This window comes from Vulpes vulpes, chromosome X (assembly GCF_048418805.1).
Source record: "Vulpes vulpes isolate BD-2025 chromosome X, VulVul3, whole genome shotgun sequence".
Classification (NCBI taxonomy): domain Eukaryota; kingdom Metazoa; phylum Chordata; class Mammalia; order Carnivora; family Canidae; genus Vulpes; species Vulpes vulpes.
Genome location: NC_132796.1, coordinates 89,000,404 through 89,017,586, shown reverse-complemented (window position 1 = coordinate 89,017,586; position 17,183 = coordinate 89,000,404). Strand labels below are relative to the sequence as shown.

General features: G+C 39.2%; 1 protein-coding gene and 1 pseudogene across 1 annotated transcript in view; both read right to left on the bottom strand.

Moving 5' to 3' along the window:
• The window catches only part of LOC112934459 (uncharacterized), an 84,515-nt gene that overhangs the window by 43,600 nt on the left and 23,732 nt on the right, over positions 1 to 17,183 (bottom strand). The gene's annotated exons all lie outside the window — the stretch shown is intronic.
• Positions 9,903 to 10,024, bottom strand: LOC112934465 (small nucleolar RNA SNORA72; annotated as a pseudogene).

Here is a 17,183-nt window from a genome sequence, read left to right as displayed (position 1 = left end):
CCACCCCCTCTAAAATAAATAATTTTTAAAAAGATATTATTTAGTTATTCATGAGGGAAACAGAGAGAGGCAGAGACATAGGCGGGGGAGAAGCAGGCCCCTATAGGGAGCCCGATGCAGGACTTGATCCAGGCACCCCGGGATCACACCATGAGCTGAAGGTAGACACTCAACCACTGAGCCACTCAGGCATCCCTAAAATAAAGAATTTTTAAAATAGAAGAGTTAATACCCATTCTTCTCAAACTACTCCAAAAAAACAGAAGAGGACAACTTCCAAAATCATTCTATGAGGCCAGTATCACCCTGATACCAAAACTAGATAAATACACCACAAAAAAAGAGAACTACAGGCCAAAAGTGCTAAAAAAACATGGATGTAAAAATACTAAACGAAATACTAGCAAACTGAAACCAACAGTACATTAAAAAATCATTTACCACGATCAAGTGGGATTTATTGCCAGGATGCAAGGGTGGTTCAATGATTGCAAATAAATCAATGTGATACATCACATCAAGAAGACAAAGGATAAATACCATATGACCATCTCAACAGATGCAGAAAAAGAATTGGACAAAGTACAACATCCATTCATGATTTTAAAAAACCCTTAAGAGAGTAAGTTTATAAGGAACATACCTCAACATAATAAAGGCCTTATATGAAAAATCCATGCCTAACATCATACTCAATGGTAAAAAACAGAGCTTTTTGCCTAAGGTCAAGAGCAAGACAAGCATGTCCACTCTCCCTGCTTTTATTCAACACAGTACTGGAAAACCTACCCACATCAATTAGACAAGAAAAAGAAATAAAAGCATCCATATTGGTAAGGAAGAAGTAAAACTTTCACTATTTACAGATGACTTAATACTATATATTAAAAAACCCCAAAGACTCCACCAAAAAAACTACTAGAGCTGATAAATGAGTAAAGTGCAGGATACAAAATCAATGTACAGAAATCTGTTGCATTCCTACACACTAATAATGAAGCAGCATAAAGTGAAATTAAGAAAACAATTCCATTTATAATTGCACCAAAAAAATATCAAGGAATAAACATAACTGAAGAGGTGAAAGACCTGTAATCTGAAAACTATAAACCATGGATGAAAAAATTAAAAAAAAAATAAAGAAATGGAATGCCATTCCATACTCAGGGGTTGGAAGAACAAAAATTGTTAAAATATCTATACTAGCTAAAACAATCTACAGATTTAATGCTATCAAAATACCAACAGCATTTTTCACATAACAAGAAGAAATAATCCTAAATTTGTATAGAACCACAGAAGACCCCAAATAACTGAAGTAATCTTTTCTTAAATTTTTATTTATTTATGATAGTCACACAGAGAGAGAGAGAAAGAGGCAGAGACATAGGCAGAGGGAGAAGCAGGCTCCATGCACCGGGAGCCCGACGTGGGATTCGATCCCGGGTCTCCAGGATCGCGCCCTGGGCCAAAGGCATGTGCTAAACCGCTGCGCCACCCAGGGATCCCATGAAGTAATCTTTTTAAAATATTTTATTTATTTGAGAGAGAGAGAGCACAAGCGGGGAGGGGGGAGAGGGGCAGAGGGAGAAGGAGAAGCAGACTCCCCACTGAGCAGGGAGTCTGATGCAGGGCTCAATCTGAGGACCCTAAGATCATGACCTGAGCCAAAGGCAAACGCTTAACCAACTGAGCCACCCAGGCACCCCTAGCCAAAGCAATCTTAAAAAAGAAAAGCAAAGCTGGACATACAGTCTCTTCTTTGCTGTCCTGGCTGCTGCCCTTGCAATGTATTCAATAAATATCTATTTCCTTTGTTCTGCCTTGGATGAATTTTTTCACTGTTCATGCACCACCAGCCTTTCCCTAATTAAGCTGCACCACATTAGATGGGCCTGCATTCTCCAATGATTTCTCAGGACTTTCCCTTGGTGGACTGATTCTAATACTCCTTATGCAACTGATGAATTCCAGCTAAGGTTACTTCTTATTGGGCATCCAAAGCCCTAGGGGAAACTTGCTGGACCACCCTTGACTGAAAGAGTGAGGGATTTCCCCTCTTCCCCTTCAGAGGGATCCCTCCCTCCCTCTCCTTTCTCTTTTTGTCCCTTTGGCAGTCTAACCCTAGTACTCCTCAGACAACTGAACATCTCTGGGCAGGGTGGCTCCCTGATCTGGTCTGAAGGTCTGAAGTTGAACATGTTGAACCGTCTGTACCCATGAGGGCAAAGGACCTCTTTCCTTTCCTTTCGCACTTCAAACCCCTGAGGTCTTCATTCCTGACATATGGTAAAACTGGCATCAGATGCTTGTCCAGAGTGAATCTGCGAACATTTTGTACTCAGTTGTGGCCCTTCCCTGACACTGGCTAACTATCAGCCACATTGCTTCTTTTTTTTCCAAAGATTTTACTTATTTATTCATGAAAGACAGAGAGGCAGAGAGACAGAGACAGAAAGAGAGAAAGGCAGAAGGAGAAGCAGGCTCCCTGTAGAGCAGGGAGCCCAATGTGGGACTCAATCCCACAACTTTGGGATCACAACCAGATCTGAAGGCAGATGCTTAACCAACTGAGAGGCACTCTGGTGCCCAGACACGTTGCTTCTTTTAGGTCCCTGCTTTTTTCCTTTATTCTCACAGATCTAGCTGCCATCTTGATCTACAGGCAAAATACATTCCTACATGTCTGAGTGAATCCAACAATTCAGTATAGGAATGGTAACTCAACACGAATTCAAGCCCACACTATCAGAACATACCTTCCACCTAATTCCTATGGATCTGGCCACAGGGAATTTCACTCAAATTTCCTATCAGCACATTAATATAATACCTTATTTGGGTTGCCTGGGTGGCTCAGTCAGTTAAGTGTCCGACTCTTGGTTTCAGCTCAGGTCATGATCTCATAGGTCGGGGAATGGAGCCTTGTGTTGGGCTATGCACTCAGCAGGGAGTCTACTTGAAATATTCTCTCCTTCTGCCCCTTCCCCCACTTGTGCTCACACTCCAGTTCTCTAAAATAAATAAATAAAATTATATTTTTAAATTTTTTATATTTTAGATTTTTTTTATTTATTCATGAGAGACACAGAGAGGGAGAGAGAGGCAGAGACATAGGCAGAGGGAGAAGCAGGCTCCCCACATGGAGCCCAATGAGAGACTTAATTCCAGGATGCCAGGATCACAACCTGAACCAAAGGCAGACACTCAACCACTGAGCCACCCAGGTGCCCCAATAAATAAAATTTTAATATAATACCATGCTCTGGTCTATAATCTCACAGAATCCCTGATGGACCAACAAGTTTAGGTAGGGACAGCACACACACTCCCTGTCCAGCATGAAGCAGCTACTGAAGATGAGACCTCCACCAAAATACCAAATATTTGTCATTGTTGATCTATAATGGAGGGATCCAGAGGCTGCTTTTAAGCAATTGGTTTGAGCAATGAAAACCTGAGTAAGATAAAAGGGCCCACGGTGACCACCAGGCTAAATGCACAGGCTCATTAGGTGACCCACCTCAAAATCCATAGGCCCTAGTTGCCCAATGGGGTGCTTACAACTGGGTATAGGTACCAACAAAGGAAAATTCCATATATTCCCATACCTCCTCACTCCTCCCCCTTAACTGTAACTGCCCACCACTGCCTCCTAGCAGATGGTCTCTCCTTTGTTGTCCTGCCCAGGGATCCCTTTCAATAAACTTCGATCTTCAAAAGAAAGAATAAAGAAAAGAAGGAAAGAAAGAAGGAAAAACAGCAAGCAAGCAAGCAAAGCAAAGCTGGAAGTATCACAATTCCAGACTTCAAGATGTTACAAAGCTGTAATAATCAAAACAGTATGGTACTGGCACAAAAACAGACACATAGATCAATGGAACATAATAAAAGATCCAGAAATAAACCCACACTTTTATGGTCAATTAACCTTGGACAAAGCAGGAAAAGAATATCCAATGGGAAAAAGACAATCTCTTCAATAAATAGTGTTGCAAAAACTGGTCAGGTACAGGCAAAAAAAAAAGAAACTGGACCACTTTCTTACACAATGCACAATAATGAACTCAAAATGGTTTAAAGACCTATATGTGAGACCTAAAACCGCAAAAATCCTTCAAGATAACATAAGCAGTAATCTCAATGACATCAGCTGAAGTAATATTTTTCTAGATAATCCCCTAAGGCAAGGGAAATAAAAGCAAAAATAGTCTACTGGGACTACATTAAAATAAAAATTTTCTCCACAATGAAGAAAACAACCAACAAAACTAAAAGGCAACCTATGGAATGGGAGAAGATATTTGCAAATGATATGTCCAATAAAGGGTTAGTATCTAAAATATATTAAGAAATTATACAACTCAGGGCACCTGAGTGGCTCAGTGGTTGAACATTTGACTTTGGCTCAGGTGGTGATCCTGGGGTCCTGGGATCAAGTCCTGCATCGGGCTCCACAGGGAGCCTGTTTCCCTCTCTGGCTATGAGTCTGCCTCTCTCTGCATCTCTCATGAATAAATAAAAAATAAAATCTTTTTTAAAAAAGAAATTATACAACTCAACACCCCCCAAAAAATAATTTTTTTTTCAAAAAAAATAATCTAATATACAGGGGCAGAAGACATGAACAGACATTTCTGCCAGGAAAACATAGAGATAGCAACAAACACATGAAAAGACGCTCAACAAAACAAAACAAAACAAAATAAGGGGGACAACTGGGTGGCTCAGCAGTTGGGCGTCTACCTTTGGCTCAGGGCATGATCCCAGAGTTCCGGGTTCAAGTCTCACATTGGCCCCTGTGGGGGGCCTGCTTCTCCCTCTCTCTCTCTCTCTCTCTCTCTGTGTGTGTGTGTGTCTCATGAATAGATAAATAAAATCTTTTAAAAAAAGAAAAGAAAAGATGCTCAACATCACTAATCACCAGGGAAATGCAAATCAAAACCACAATGAGGTATCACCTCATACCTGTCAGAATGGCTAAAATCAAAAACACAAGAAACAACAGGCATTGGGCAAGGATGTAGGAAGCCTCTTGCACTGTTGGTGGGAATGCAAACTGGTGCAGCCGCTATGCAAAACAGTATGGAGCTTCCTCAAAAAATTTAAAATAGAAATAACTACCCTATGATCCAGCAGTTGCACTACTGGGTATTTACCCCCAAAATACAAAAACACTAATCCAAAGGGATACATGCACCCCTATGTTTATAGCAGTATTATTTACAATTGCCAAATTATGGAAGTAGCTCAAGTGTTCATTGACAGATGAATGGAGAAAAAATGTGGTATATATACACAATGGAATATTACTCATTCATATAAAAGAATGAAATCTTGCCATTCACAACAATAAGGATGGAGCTAAAGAGTATAATGCTAAGTAAATAAGTCAGCCAGAAGAATACAAATATCATATAATTTTGGGAAGCTGGGTAGCTCAGGGGTTGAGTGTCTGTCTGCCTTCGGCTCAGTGTGATCCTGCGGCCCCAGGATCCAGTCCCACATCGGGCTCCCTGCAGGGAGCCTGCTTCTCCTTCTGTCTATGTCTCTGCCTATCTCTCATGAATAAATAAATAAATAAAATCTTTAAAAAAGTATATCATATAATTTCAATCATATGTAGAATTTAAGAAACAAAACAAATAAGGGAAGGAAAAAAAAAGAGAGAAAGACAAACCAAGAAAGAGACTCAGCTACAGAGAACAGACTGATGGTTACTAGAGGGGAAGTCAGAGGTGTGATGGGTGAAATAGATGATGGGGATTAATGAGTGCATTTGTCCTGATGAGCACTGGGTGATGTATGGGATTGTTGAATCACTATATTGTATATCTGAAACTAATATAACACTGTATGTCAACTATACTGGAATTGAAATTAAACCCTTTGAAAAATCACTACATGTTGAAGGGCCCCATGCTATTACTGCTGTGTCAGTTAGAAATGGAGTACTTGTTATTGACGCAGCCAATAATAATGCTTCAAAGCATTCTTTGATACTCAGTTTCTTACCTACTTTGTCCTTGCAATAGACCAAGAGAGTGAACTTGGACTTTTCAAAAAATAAAAGTATTATCTGTTAACGGGGCACCTGGATGACTTAGTCAGTTAAGTGACTGAGTCTTGATTTCGACTCCAGTCATGATCTCAGGGGTCCTGAGATCGAGCCCCACATCAGGCTCTATGCTGAGTGTGCAGACTGCTTAAGATTCTCTCTCTCTCCCTCTGCCCGCCCCTGCTCCCACTCTCTCTCTCAAAAAAAAAATTAAAAACTAGGGTGCATGGGTGGCTCAGTCAGCTAAGCGTCTTCCCTTGGCTTAAGTCATGATCACAGGATCCTGAAACTGAGTCCAACATTAGGCTTCCTACTTTACAGGGAGCCTGCTTCTCCTGCTCCCTTTGCCTGCCACTACCCTTGCTTGTGTGTGCGTGCTCTCTCTCGAATAAACAGATAAAATCTATTTTAAAAAATTAAAAATTAAAATAAATCCTTTTAAGTATCATCTGTTACCATAACACCTACCAGATGATTCAATTGAATCGTTTATCTCTGGCGATGAGTTTCATAGCCAGCAGCAATGCCAATACCAGACTATCAGCCTAGGAAAGGAACTTGCTCAATTATTTGAAAAATTGAGACACATTGTAGAAGTTTCGTAATCTGGCAGTGGTTTTGATGTATACCTTATTTTCCTTATAGCAGACACAGTATGAATCTAGCAATCTTTAGACCACAACAGTATTTGTACCATGTACTCAAGAAAGGGCCCCTTTTTCCATCTTACACTAAAGAAAGAGCCTGGGCGCCTGGTGGCTCAGTTGGCTAAGTCACTGACTCTTGATTTCGGCTCAAGTCATGATCTCAGGATCCTGGGATCAAACCCAGAGTCAGGCTCCATGCTTAGCACAAAGGCTGTTTGAGGATTCTCTCCCTCTCCCTCTTTCTCTGCCCCTCTCTCCACTCACATGCTATAAATAAACAAACAAATAAATAAATGAAGCCTATGGATATAATTTATGGACAGACTGATTGTTATCTTTTCTTGAGTACAGTCTTTCTTATTTAGTGTGAGATCTGGGGATACCAAAGAAATGCTTTAATACATTATAGCTCCCATGGATCTAGTCCAGTCACCAAATATGCATGAAATTCTTTTTTGGTGAGTCAGAATCAAAATGGTACTTTGATCCACTTGAGCCAATGTGTTCCACATTATACAATATGTCCAGGCCTGTGGAATGAAGTAGATTTTCTTTATTGTGAATAATAACAAGGACATATTTCTCTTTTAATCGTTTTATTTCTTTGCATTGAATGTGAGGAAGATAAAACGGCTTAGAAAAAGTAATAAAATCAGGGGTGCTTGGGTGGCTCAGTGGTTGAGCATCTGCCTTAGGCCCAGAGCGTGATCCTGGAGTCCCAGGATCGGGTCTCACACTGGGCTTCCTGCATGGAGCCTGCTTCTCCCTCTGCCTGTGTCTCTGCCTCTCTCTGTGTGTCTCTCATGAATAAATAAAATCTTTTTTAAAAAAGTAATAAAATCAGTACAATCACTAACTTTTCCATGTATATATTATTTTGCAATATGGACGAATATTACTAATTGATTTGATTCTTCTCGGAGTGCTGCTCTTTAATGAAAATGATAGCTAATGGTTTTTTTTTCTCCATTCTATTTTCTATAATCAATCAGTGTTTTATTTTTTTTTAAGATTTTGTTTATTTATTCATGAGAGACAGAGAGAGAGAGGCAGAGACATACTGGTAGAGAGAGAAGTAGGCTCCTCGCAGGGAGTCCGATGTGAAACTCAATCCCTAGAACCCGGGATCATGCCCTGAGCTGAAGGCAGATGCTCAACCACTGAGCCACCCAGGCATCCCTCAATCAGCATTTTAATGTTTGTATGTCTTTTAAAAAATTTAGAAGTGATTCATTATTGAATTCTGTTTCCAATATCAGTATGTATGTAAACATGATAGTACAGTTGTTTTTTTCACATATAAATATAAATAAAACAGTATTTTTAAAAGTAAAATAAAAGAGCACATAAGAAGGGGGCTTAGAGGCTGAGCAAAATGTTTGAGCAGGATTAAAAGGTATAAGTTTCTACTTGTAAAATAGATAAGTCACAAGGTTTAAAGGTACAGCTTGGGGATCCCTGGGTGGCGCAGCGGTTTGGTGCCTGCCTTTGGCCCAGGACGTGATCCTGGAGACCCGGGATCGAGTCCCACATCGGGCTCCCGGTGCACGGAGCCTGCTTCTCCCTCTGCCTGTGTCTCTGCGTTTCTCTCTCTCTCTCTGTGACTATCATAAATAAATAAAAATTAAAAAAAAAAATAAATAAAGGTACAGCTTGGGGAATATAGGCAATAATATTATAATAACTTTATACAGTAATAGATGGTAGGTAACTATACTACTATGGGTGAGCACTTAGTAATGTATATAATTGTTGAATCACTAGGTTATAGGCCTGAAACTAATATAATTATTCTGTATCCAAAAAACCCCCAAAAACAATGAAAAAGCCAAAACATCAACAAAACCCAGCATATTACTGGACATTTTAAATTCTAATCTCTGTCCAAAAAATAAAATAAAATAAATGAATCATAATCTGTCAATCTGTCTTTTAATAAGCATGAACAATATGTATTTATTATGATTTATAAAATAATTGCTTTCCTTTAAAAAAAAGCACATAAGGAAGAAATTCCATCACTCTTATTAGAAATATTAAATAACCAAGATACTGACAGACTAGGAGGAAAAGTATGAGTATGTAATCTCCAGAGTAGGAAAAAACCTAGACCTTTTTGTTCCTAATAGCACCAATCCACACCTCAAAAATGATGATGACTTAACCCTTTTGACCCTGGTAAATTTTAACTCACTAGAAGCTAGACCCATGAAGGTAGACAAAACTACAACAAATGATAATATGAAACCAATCAGAATCACTGATGAGAGAGCTTATACTAGACAAGAAATGATACAAATTAGAATGGAATTCCAACAAGCTGATTTCAACACAGAAACCCAGTGGCTATTACATTTATAGTCCAAAAAAGGACATAACCTGATCCTCACAAGAGCAGAAATTATGAAACTCAGACTCATTACCACTGATACTAAATTTAATGAACACCCTAGAGCATTTGGGAAAAAAATATGTTAATATACAAAGATCTTTGGACAGCAGCAACCTGGAGATTAATATAGCCTATACCTAATACATTATGCCTTAAAACATCTCAATGAAAAACGGCATGGGAAACTACTAATGCAATGAGATTAGTATTATTAATTACGATTTATGATAGGGGACAGACACTCTCACTACTATACACAGTAGCAACAGAATTAATTAATTTATTTATTTATTTAATTTTTTTAAAGATTTTATTTATTTATTCATAGAGACACAGAGAGAGAATAAGAGGCAGAGACACAGGCAGAAGGAGAAGTAGGCTCCACGCAGAGAGCCCGACGTGGGACTCGATCCAGGGTCTCCAGGATCACGCCCCAGGCTGCAGGCGGCACTAAACCGCTGCGCCACCGGGGCTGCCCAACAGAATTAATTTAAAAGGTCATTCTAACAGCTGCACCTCCACAGGCTAGAATAGCACTACGTACAGTATTGAAGGTGCCAGAAATACAGATGACCTCGCAGCCTTGCTAAGAACAGCTGAGGAACTAAGTCATGACAAAAGCTAGTTATTTTTCTCCTAGAAAATAAACATAATAGTATTACAATTCATTTAATGGCAACTGGTAATCACTGAATTAGCAACTGTAATCTTTCTTTTTTTTTTTTTAAGATTGTGCTGTCATTTCTTAAGAATGATCAGATACCTAGAGCCACAGACATTTCGCACATAACATGCATCATATAAAGTTTATCACCAGCATTGATAAAACCAGACCCAGGGAAAGAATCAATCATGCATGGTATTACCATAGCAAATGTTTAGCTTGCCCTGATTATTAGAAAGTCAGAACAGCAAGGACATTCGTGAAGATAAAAGCTATAGTTTTCACACTACTGTAACAGACAAAACATGCCCACACCTAATATAAATAGACCTAACACAATAAAACCCACAAGGTCTTCTTGGCCTAGACCATCTAGACCATTTAGACTACCACCCTTTAATCCAAATAAGAACCCCAGAAACTATTTACAGTGGCAGAGAGATGGAAACACCAAATTTTTTAGAGGAAATAAGCCAATAGAAAATAAACCCACATGTAGATCCACTAACCCAATTATTTTAAATACTGCCCCATTATAAAACCTAATCCCATAAATAGACATGCCACTGATAGGTGAAAGACAGAAAGCACCAGGAACTTCCCCCCTACAGGGACTCCATCTCTTTGCTCAACTGAGAGACAATTACCCATGTTACAGTGCCCACATCTATAGAAACTCCTTTTGTAAATAAAAATATTACATACACTAGTATGCTGTTAGACACAGGGTCCCTAACAACGATACAAGGATATCCTGCTAATTTAGAAAACTTTAACAATAAAAGAGACTAACTGAAGGATCAGGAGGAAAATTAGTCCCATAGACATGGGTGCATACACTCTTAACTGATGATATACCACCCATTAAGGATAAATGCCCTGTAGGTCCCAATTTAGAAAACATTCTTAAAATAGATATAATAATACAAGATGTAAACAAAAAAGATATAATGATCCCATAGAATACCTTAGCTATACCAAAATGTACTACAATTAAACTGCCCACCCCATTTAAAATAACAAATACACCCCAATATAATCTAAAGGGAGGTCATATTCATGTTGACAATACTCACGAACTAGTATAGGAACAAATTATTGTTCCTAATATTTTTACCCAATCTTGCCTGTTAAGAAGCTAGATGGATCATATAGGTTTACAGTAAATTACAGGAATTTAAACAGACATTCTCCCAAAATTGAGGGAACATTCCCAAACATAGGCATGATCATAAACAACAGCACCAGAACAGGGCATGATCCCGGGTTCTGGGGATTGAGTCTCACATCAGGCTCCCTGAGAGGAGCCTACTTCTCTCTCTACCAGTATGTCTCTGCCTCTGACATTTTCTTTGCTATTTTAATCAATGAGGAAAACCAACTCATGACTACATTCACATGGGAAGACTGACAATATCAGTTTACTGTATTACTACTACAAGGATACCTTTAAAAACCAGTGAAAACCCACAACCTTCTAACACAAGACATCCAGGCCTTTCAGGAAAATACAACACATAAATAAACCATTATTTCCTGTATTAATAGGACATCTTTAGTTATGGTAATACTGTGGAAGAATAGATTAAGGTCAAAATAGGAATTGAGGGCAGCCCCAGTGGCACAGCGGTTTAGCGCCGCCTTCAGCCCAGAGTGTGATCCTGGAGACAGGGGATCAAGTCCCACTATCTGTTAAATAACTAGAAAGAATAGGGAAGTTAGATGAACAGAGAGACTCAAGAGGTAGCCTTGACTTATTTGAAAAATGCTGTCAGAACTTTTAATAAATTGGCACTTTAAAAAGAACATGATGTTGGGTTACCATACTTTTGCAGTTCCCAATATCAAAAGCGAGTGGAGCCCATAGACCACAGAGAGCTCCCTTATGATAAAAGAAAAGCATGTTCTTAAGGATATGCTAGTAGAATGTACCCAAATTACATCTATTACTGCTAGACATCTGCATGAACCTATGGTATGAGTACCCATGACTATGGCCTTGATGCTTCCTCAACCAGTTATACGTAATATGGGAAATAGGACTATGATACTATGGTTTAACCCAAACTATACCTTAACCTTATTGCATCAAGAAAAAAATAAGGAACACAATGGGATATGTAAAAATAAAACAGATAATCAATGTGACAATAAAAGGAAAAAAATATTATTCAAGATATTATTTAAGGTCAATACATGATAGATGAACTATTAAAATAACCAGAAATTAGGACACCCGAGTGGCTCAGTGGTTGAGTGTCTGCCTTTGGCTCAGGGCATGATCCCAAGGTCCTGGGGTCGAGTCCCACATCGGGCGCCCCTGCGAGGAGCCTGCTTCTCCCTCTGCCTGTGTCTCTGCCTCTCTCTGTGTGTCTCTCATGAATAAATGAATAAAATCTTTTAAAAAAAAACTAAATAAATAAATCTTTTTTAAAAAATTAAATAACCAGAAAGAAAATGACAGCAAATAGGTGGACCCTAGGCTCACCTCTTGCTGCAAATACAACTAGATAATCATCCTAAATACCCCAGAAATTGACTTGGAAGACTGGCAGAAAAAACTCCACAACTAAAGGCAGAAAAGAAGACACACTGACGATGGTAGGAAGCACAGAGATGTGGTCTGGGAGCACCACGGATCATGGCCACTGTGGTAGGGCAAAAGCCAGGGTCACAGAGAAGGGTAATAGACTAGTACACAAGGGAATACACAGGGAAAACGAATCCCCATAGCAACTGGCTTGGCAAGCAAAAGGGGTTGGATTTCTTAAGTTCTTGGGACCAGAGGCACTTAAAGCCTCAACTTTTAAAGGTCAGAAGGCGTGGCTCATATAGAGAACAGGGCATTGTGCTGCTCTCAGAGAGAAGACAGGGTAAAGAGCCCGTACACATATAGCATGGAAACAGCAATCTGAAGAGCTCCTGGGGGCACACAGCGGAGAGGTTATTTACTCATCTTGAGGCATGTCCCAGAGAAGCAGCATTCATGGAGAGAACAAGGAACGGGTCCAGGAACAAAGGAAGTGATAGGTGCCATTTCCCTCCCCTGTGGGAACCAGCACAGTGCTACCACTTGCTAAGTGACTGCCTTACACCAAGTTCCCCACCCCACACTATGGTAGAATCACCCTTCCCAAACACATTTCCTCAGTGCCAGGGCAGTGGGACCCTGTTGCTCAAAGACTGACCCAAACTCCTGCCACTGTCATGTCTCCTGACCTAGGAATACTGCAGAGCTTCAGTTCCAGTAGCAGTGGTGACAGATCTCATTTCACAAGCAGACCTGAGCATACCTCATTAAAAAACACTATATTCAGGCCAGGGACCAAACATTGCCCACAAGAAGCAAAGAGCTTCTTCAGATGATTGGCCTGAGATAAGGCAGCCAGGTAAAATAGTAGAGCGCGCGCGCGCGCGCGCGCGCGCGCACACACACACACACACACACACACACTGGGACATTTCCAGAAGCCCCAGGCCCTGGGCAACAGGGGATACTACATAGCAAGGCACTACCTCTTCTTCATTAAGGTCATTATCCTCAAAAACAGGAGATGGAGCTGACGTTCCTAATATAGAAACAGGCACAGACACAGACAAAATTAGAAGACAGAGAAATATGTCCCAAATCAAAGAACAGGACAAGGCCATAGCTGGACATCTAGATGAAATAGAAGTAAGGTGAAACATGGCCAATAGAGTATTGAAAGCAATGATAATAAGGATATTGACCAGACTTGAAAAGAGTAGAAGACATCAGTGAGACCTTTAACACAGACATAAAAAGACCCCCAAAGATGAAGAGTGCAATAAACAAGATAAGAAACATGCTTGATACAATGAACAGCAGGCTGAAGGGGGAAGAACAAATTAATGACTCAAGACAGAATAATGGAAAGTAATCAAACTGAATAAAAAAGAGAAAAAATAATTATGCAAAACAAGAACATACTTAGGAAACTCAGCGACTCCATCAAATGTACTAACTTTCATATAGGAGCCCCAGATGAGGAAGAAAGAGAAAGGGGAGCATGGAGCACCTGGCTGGCCCAGTCAGTGGAACAAGAGACTCTTGATCTTGCAGTTCTAAGTCTGAGCCCCACACTGGGTATTGAGATTACTTAAAAAATAAAATAAAATCTTTAAAGAGAGAGAGAGAGAAAGAGAAAGGGGCAGAGAATTTATTTAAAGAAATAATAGCTGCAAACTTCCCCCAATCTGAGAAAGGAAACAGGTATTCAAATCCAAGAGATACAAAGAACTCCCAACAAAACCAACAATAGCAGATACATACCAAGACACTGTAATTGAATTGGCAAAATACAGTGATAAAGAAAAAAATGTTAAAAGGAGCAAGACAAAGAAAACAATAACACACAAGGAAAACTCCATAAGGCGATTGGGATTTTTCAGCAAAAACTTTCCAACCCAAAATGGAGTTGAATGATATATGCAAGATGCTGAATGGGAAAAATCTGCATCCAAGAATACACTATCCAGCAAGACAATCATTCAGAATAGAAAGAGATACTTTCCCAGACAAACAAAAACTAAAGGACTTCAGGACCACTAAATCAGCCTTTCAAGAAATATTAAAGAGAACTCTCTCAGTGGAAAGGAAAGACCAAAAAAAAAAAAAATGACACCATGAAGGTAGGAAACATGAAAGCAGTAAAAATGAATATTTCTGTGTAAATATCAGTCAAGGAACTCACAAAAGGATTTAAAATGTGACACCATATACCTAAAACATGGAGGAAAGGAGTAAAGAATGGGTTGAAAATCAAACAACCATCAACTTAATATACACTTCTATATGCAGAAGATATATATAAACATAATGGTAATCACAAATCAAAAACCACTAATAAATATGCAAAGAATAAAGAGAAAAAAATTAAAATATATCACAAAAAGAAAAGCAGCAAACCATGAAAAAGACAAGAAAGGATTAGAGAAAATCTTCAGAAATAACCACAAAACAAGTAATAAAATGATAATAAGTATACTTAACTATCAATACTTACTTTAAATGTAAAAAGAGACTAAATGCTCCACTCAAGACATAGGATGACAGAATGAATAAAAAAACATGAACCAGGGGTGCCTGGATGGCTCCCTTGGTTAGGCATTTGACTCTTGGTTTGGCTCAGCTCATGATCTCAAGATTGTAAGATCAAGCCCCACATCAGGCTCTGAGCTCAGCACAGAGTCTGCTTGATATTCTCCCTCTCCCTCTGCCTCTACCCCTGCTCACACTCTTGCTCTCTCCCCAATAAATAAATAAAATCTTTTAAAAACCCCAAGAAACAAAAAGCATGACGCTTCTAGGATAGAGCCTTATTAAGCAACATGAGGAAGAGAAAAGAAGATGGTAGCAGAGTAGGAGGACCCTAAGGTTGCCTCATCCCACGAACACAAGATAACTATCAAATCATCCTAAATGCCCTAGAAATCGACCTGAAGATTGACAGAACAAACACCAAAACTAAAGGGAGAGGAGGCCACATCAAAGTAAAAACAAAAACAAAAATCAGACCCACCTATATGCTGCTTACAAAAGAGTCACTATAGACCTACAGACACCTGAAGACTGAAAGTGAGGAGATGGAGAAACATCTATCAAGCAAACAGATGTGAAAAGAAAACTAGAGTAGCAATACTTATATCAAACAAAATACACTCTAGGGATGCCTGGGTGGCTCGAGTGGTTGAGCACCTGCCTTCGGCCCAGGGTGTGATCCTGGAGTCCGGGGATCAAGTCCCACATCAGGCTCCCTGCATGGAGCCTGCTTCTCTGCCTCTCTGTGTCTCTCATGAATGAATAAATAAAATCTCAAAACAAAATACACTCTAAAACAAAGACTGACAAAAGACAAAGAAAGGTACTATATATCATAAAGGGGACAATCCAACAAGAAGATATAACAATTATAAATATCTGTGCACCCAACATAGGAGCACACAAATATATAAAACTGTTAATAATAAACATAAAGGAACCTGGTAGTAATATAATAATAATAATAGGGGATTTTAGCACCCCACTTACATCAGTGGACAGATCATCTAAATATAACATCAACAAGAAAACAATGACTTTGAGTGACACACTGGACCAGATGGATTTAATAGATATATTCAAAATATTCCATCCTACAACAGTAGAATACACATTCTTTTCAAATGCATGTATAATGTTCGCCAGAATAGATCACATATAAGCCACAAAACAAACTTCAACAAATTCAAGATCAAAATTATACCATATACCTTTTCTGACCACCATGCTATAAAATTAAAAGTCAACCAAAAAAATCTGGAAAGCTCACAAATACACTGAGGTTTAATAACATGCTTCTGAGGAACTTGGCTGGCTCAGTTGGAAGAGCATATGACTCTTGATCCCAGGGTCGTGAGTTCAAGAACCACATTGGGTAGGGAGATTACTTAAATAAATACACACAAAAAAATAACATGATACTAAACAATGAATGGGTCAAGTAGGAAATAAAGGAAGAAAATTAAAAAGTACATGGAAACAAATAAAATGAAAACACAACAGTCCAAAATCTTGAGGATGCAGCAAAAGCAGTTTTAAGACAGACATTTATAATAATAAAGACTTACATCAAGAAGCAAGAAAAGGGCAGCAACTGGGTGGCTCACTGGTTGAGTGTCTGCCTTTGGCTCGGGGCGTGATCCCAGGGTCCTAGGATCGAGTCCTGCATCAGACTCCCAGGGAGCCTGCTTCTCCCTCTATGTCTCTGCCTCTCTCTCAATCTCTCTCATAAATAAGTAAATTTAAAAATCTGAAAAAAAAGAAGCAAGAAAAGGGGCACCTGGGTGGCTGAGTCAGTTAAGCATCCAACTCTTGATTTCAGCTCATGTCACAATCTCAGAGTTGTGGGATAGAGCTCTGCAGCAGGTTCTGCATTCAGTGGAGAGTCTACTTGAGATTCTTTCCCTCTACCCCTTCCTTGGCTCTTGTGCACTCCACACCTCTCTCTTGCTCTTTCTCTCTTTCTAAAATGAATAAATAAATTGTTATAAATATGTATTTTTTTTAAACAACAAGAAAAATCTCAAACAACCTAACCTTAAACCTAAAGAAGCTAGAAAAGAACAACAAACAAAACCTAAAACCAGCAGAAGGAAGTAAGTAATAAACACTGGGCAGAAATAAATGAAACTTTAAGAAAAATAAAAAAGGTCAACAAAACCAGAAGCTGGTTTGTTTTCTTTTCTTTTTTTAAAAAGTATTTATTTATTTATTTGAGAAAGAGAGAGCACATGTGCAAATCCGACTAGCAGGAGGGGCAGAGGAGACAATCTTAAAGCAGACTCCCTACTGAGTGTGGAGCCGGACTCAGGGCTTTGAACTCAGAACCCATGAGATAATGACATGAGCCAAAACCAAGA